Below are 5,772 nucleotides of genomic sequence, written 5' to 3' on the forward strand. Positions count from 1 at the left end.
CTCTCAGCATCTCACGTTATTCCACCTAGAATCAATAAGTAAGACAGCCAATCTCCATGGCCCTAAGGAAGACAATGCCATTATATCCATTTGTTACAAGAGGAGGAAAAGACACAGTCCTCAACTTCAGCTCTAAACACTCGTTTGCCCTTTAGGCATGTTTGTGATAGCATAGCATTCATTCTGCAGAGGGAAGGGAGAGACACAACATTAAAGATAAGAAAATCTTTAGAGATGTACCTCCTCAGGAAAGACGAAAAACAACAACTTTGTCAAATAAGTCAGTCATCAACACAGCCAGTTATTTTCCAAACTGGAAAACTACTTGGTTGTTTTCAGGATAGACACCAAATTCCATCACCTACATTTTAACACAGTCCACTGGAAGGCATTTCCCATTAGCCTCTACTTCTCTCTGAGTCCTACTGGAGAAAAACCTAGCTCTTCCTCCTTGATACTATGTATGCCATTTTTACAGAACTTCAAGGAAGGAGGGAACCTGCATTTGTTCAGCATCAACTGTATACCAGGTTGGGTCCTAGGGCTTCATATACATCTAATTGAGTCCTCAAAACCATCCTGGGAGGTGGGTATTTATCACCCCCATTTTGCATAGAAGGAAATGAAAGCTCAGAGAGGTCCAGAACCTAAGGTCATGCAACCAACCAATGGCTTGGCCTAGGTTCTAATCCAAGTCTATCTTACTAGCTTTCCACTTTACTTGATCTCTTCCTAAAGAGATATCACCATGGTAAGGAAAAGCACCACACTAAGATTTAAAAGATATGAAGCCTGTTGCCTACATCACTGCCAATTTGCTGTGTAACCTTGGGCAAGTCATTTCCCTTCTTGGGACCTAGGTGTCTGTATTTGTCAAACGAAGGAATACGGGTTAATCTAATTGATATCTAAGAATCTGCTTGGTTGTAGCCGTACATCAGTGGTTCTCAACCAGGATAATTTTGCACCCCAGAATACGTTTGCAATATACGGAGACATTTTCACAACTGGGCTGCAGGGTTACTACAGGCATGTAGTTGGGTAAGGCCAGGGATACTGCTAAACATCCTACAATGCACAGAACAGACTTCCACAACAAAGAACTATCTGGCCCAAAATGTCAATAGTTAAGGTTGAGAAACCCTGTCTTATATAATTACAGCATCTCAATACTAATTGCATGTTGGGATGTGGATGATATTAACACAAGGCTGAATAGGAAAGGGGCAAGAACCCTAAATCAGGTAAACCAGCAGAGAAGATGAACAATTCTATGAATTTAGGCAAAGAAGAGGTTGCGTTTAGGGAAGTTCACTGAAGTCCGAAGAGTTTAAACCATGACATAGTAGAACATTCTCCATACCTGAAGGACTGTGGGTATTTTGGACTATGTGAAATGTAGACAACAGTGTCTTCTCTGTGGTTCACATGGCAGGAGCTCCTTGGATGTATGCAAAGGTCCGACATATATTTACTTGGACTATTGATGCAGTAAGTCCATTACCAACAAAAAAACAGCACACAAAATCAGACCATAAACACCAAGCTATAGAAATTATATGGTGGAATCATTACCATTAATAGCAATAACCATTACTACTGACACTTGTTGAACATCTACACTGTGTTAGGAATTAAGTTGTCTGATATAATGCTCACAATATCCCTAGAAATAGATATTAGCATTTCTACCTGTTAGTATTTTATATAAATAAACGAGAAATTATCTAATCATTATTTTATCCAACTATATATTCTGCTCTTGACGGCTAGCTTAAAGGTTGGCAGTTTGAACATACCTAGGAGTATTGTGGAAGATAGGCTGGGCAATCTGCTTCTGTGACGATTATAGCCAAGAAAACACTATGGAGCACACAGTTCTATTCTGTAACACATGGAGTTGCCATGCATGATTTGGAATGGACTTGATGGAAATGAGCAACAGTATGTCTTATAAATAAGTCAACTTGAAGCTCTAAAAAATAAGTGACTTGCTATGCTCACAAAACAAGTTCCTGGTAAAACTAAGTCTAGTTACAAGCTAACAATCCTGGCTTAAAGTCCAGGGTACTTTACATGTGACAAAGAGGTCTTCTTACACTCAAACCTAAAAGTTGCATGTAGCTGGCTTTTTTACCTAAAAAAAAAAAAAAAAAACTAAAATGGCTGGCTTTTTCTAGCTCTATAAAAAATCTGTTGCCATCAAGTCAATTCCAACTCATAGCAACGCTACAGGACAGAGTAGAACTGCCTCATAGGGCTTCCAGAGTGGCTGGTGGATTCAAACTGCCAGCATTTTGGTTAGCAGCCAAGCTCTTAACCACTGTGCCACCAGGGCTCCATCTAGCCCCATAAAAAAAAAAAAAAAAAAAAAAGAGCTACTCAAATGTAGCTGAATAAACTGGGCCACAATCTGCGGAAGGTTCGTTTTGGAGACAGGCAGCTGAAAACTGTAACCAAGTCTAATCGCAAATCTAAATGAAGTAGACACATACTTATATGGCAGGACTTCAAGATCATGACAAAATTTTCCCTTGGCCAAAAATATTCCCTGATTTAAAATATCGTATCCAGGACAAAGTCTTTTATTCCACGAACCTTGATAAATTCCCTTGAAATTTCCTTCAAAAGAAATATGTTTGACAGAGTAAACTGGACTTAAATGTGTGCTTTAAGGTGTTTTCTCAATAATATCTTTTGATGGAGATAGTACAGGGGCCCTTAAAGAATAGGGTGGGTACACAGGGAGGTAAGCAAAGAATTCAGAATGAAACTTAGAGGATGTTGAAGGCAAATGGCACAATTTTACAATTAGGAAGGTTTTGTTTTAATGTGCAGTCTCTAGGTAGTACGAACCATTAACGCGCTAGGCTACTAACTGAATATTTGGAGGTTAGAGTCCGCCCAGAGGTGCCTTGGAATAACAGCCTAGCAATCTAAGAAAAAAAAAAAAAAAAAAATCTAGTTTGGCAAAATCAGCAACTGAAAACCCTAAGGAGCACAGTTTCTCTCTGACACATGTGGGGTTGCCATGAGTTAGAATCAACTCGATGGCAACTGGTTGGTTTTTGTTTTAATATAATATACACACCTAAAAAGCAGTCATGAGGACACAGCTGAACTTGGTTATTCAGCATAGAAGCCTGAGGTCGGAAGTATATGGAGTTTGAAGTGAAAGATTAAGCAGTTACCTAGACAATTCCGGAATGGAAAAAAAAAAATGATTAAAAAAAAAATCTAGATATTTTAGACACAAATAGCTCATTATCTTTTTTCCGTCTTGCCTTAAAACTATGATCAGAAAAAGCCATTTCAGTTTTTCTTTCAAAAAAACATTTTGTAGCCTCCACCAGACTGAGTTCAGTACAACTAGATGGTGCCCAGCTACCACCACTGACTGCTCTGACAGGGATCACAATAGAGGGTCCCGGACAGAACCGGAGAAAAATATAGAACAAAATTCTAGCTCCCAAAAAGAGACCAGACTTACCGGCCTGACAGAGACTGAAGAAACTCCGGGAGTATGGTCCCCAGACACCCTTTTAGCTCAGTAACGAAGTCACTCCTGAGGTTCACCCTTCAGCCAAAGATTAGACAGGCCCATTAAAAAAAGTAAGACAAAAGGGGGCACATCAGCCCAGGGGCAAGGACTAGAAGGCAGGAGGGGACAGGGAAGCTGGTAATAAGGAACCCAAGGTCAAAAAGAGAGAGTGTTATGTCGTGGGGTTGGAAACCAATATCACAAAACAATATGTGTACTAATTGTTTAATGAGAAGCTAGTTCTGTAAACCTTCATCTAAAATACAATAAAAAATTAAAAAAAAAAAAAAAAAACTTTGTGACCTGGAGGGCCTGTTTTCACAGTGAAACTGAATTAAAGGGGAAAAATAAAAGTTGTCAACTTAATCTGATTAATTAGCTTGATGAACTGGTCACAAACCACATATTCATGTTAAAGAAACTAACTTCTCAGCCATTGGAAAACTGTTAGAAAGAAACCAGTGCAACACTAGTAGTAGAAATCTGTGGGTTTTGGCTGCCTGGCACCTCTTTCTTTGGGGAGCTGCTCCTACCACCCTCTAACTGTGTGGTCCTGGTTGTGCTGCCAATCTCAGTACCATGCCCTGCCTTTTAACCAGCCCAAGCAATTATTTAAAAAGAAACAAACCTGCTGCCATCCACTCAATTCCGACTCATAGCGACCTTATAAGACAAGAGTTTTATCCTTGCCACCATAATTGGGCTGGACATGATCTTGTGACCCGAGTTGACCAATTAGAATTCTTCCCCAGGAATTTTTTTTTTTTTTTTTTTTTCCTAATCTGGAGTTTGAATAGAAAGGTAGTCTGACTTTTTAAGTTCAAGCACAAAGTATCCTAGGGCTGTCTTCTGAATCATGTAGAAAAAACCTTTCCGCATTAGGAGATAACACAGCCAACTGACACATGGGAAACAGTCCTGACAGACCCAGTTGTTCCAGAGGCCAGCCCTGAGCCGAACTCTCCAACGACACAAGCTAATCAGTCTCCTCTTTTGCCTAAGCTACTTTGAGTTAGATTTCTATCTCCAACAACAAAAAAGTTCTGATGTATCAGTTAGTGGCCAGCTATGAACCATATAGTAACTTATGAAAAAGAAAGTCAGTTATTGAGCTCTCACCAGTGTTGCCACGACTAGCAACTGGTTTCAAACTGGTTTGACTGAATTGAAACTTTTTCTGTCCAAACCTATTTGCATGTGTTGAGACAGCCAATGTCACCATCCTGACATCTGTCAGCCTCCATTTCCTCCTCTGCTGTCAAATACTTTCCTGCTAACCTGTCTCCTGGGGGGTTGTGTGAGTGTTGACTCATAATTGAAAGCTCTCTGAAAAAAAGATTTGGCGTTAAGGAAGCGGTAAATAAGACCTCCAAGGGGTTCCTTTCTGTCCATAAAATTTTATTTTCTTCCATCCTTTGGGAAAGAGTATATTAGCAGACGGTCTCTCCCTATTCTTTCACCTTGAATCATTTCAGGGAGAGAAGGGGAGCTTTTAATCCTCGTGCTTATTTCTGTTCTACAGCAGAGCCTGGACACCTGCAGCTGGCTATCAACTTGGCATTGAATGTGTTCCCTTTGATGAAAAAGAAACGCACTCAATGCATAAATTCCATAAAGGCTAGAGGGAGGCTGCATAGATAAGCAGGGAGTGCATACAGAGAAAATTAATAGAAGCAAAGCATACTGGCACCCGGTCCAGCAAGGCCAAGCTGCAGTTTAGTGGTTTCAGAAGTCTCTGAATAATCTTTTCCCACCTGTTGGCTCATACACAAAATTCCACTCACTCCACTGGCTTGGTCCTTTTGCTTAGAGTGATGGTTCCTCAGGAGTAATAATCTTTCACATCACCACAAAATTCTACAGTCTGCCAAGCTTTCATAACTATTGTCTGTCTTGATGCATAGTGATGTCCTGAAGAGTGGACAGAGTAGAGACTGGGATACACATTTTATAAATGAAAACCTGAGGCTTGAGGAGATGAAGAGGCTGCCCAAAGTAGGTGAGCCGGACTGGAGTATGAACCTATTGACTCAGGATCTGACACTTTCTGTAGTCCACCAAAAGAGAATCCCAAAAAGTTGCTGGTGGTGTGTTACCTCTTGTATTAATTTCCTAGGACTGCCATAGCAAAGGACTACAAACTGGGTAGCTTAAGACAAGAGAAATTTACTCTCACAATTCTGGAAACTAGAAGTCTGGAATCAAGACATCAGGCAGGTTGTGCTCCTTCT

This window comes from Elephas maximus, chromosome 2 (assembly GCF_024166365.1).
Source record: "Elephas maximus indicus isolate mEleMax1 chromosome 2, mEleMax1 primary haplotype, whole genome shotgun sequence".
NCBI classification, from domain to species: Eukaryota; Metazoa; Chordata; class Mammalia; order Proboscidea; family Elephantidae; genus Elephas; species Elephas maximus.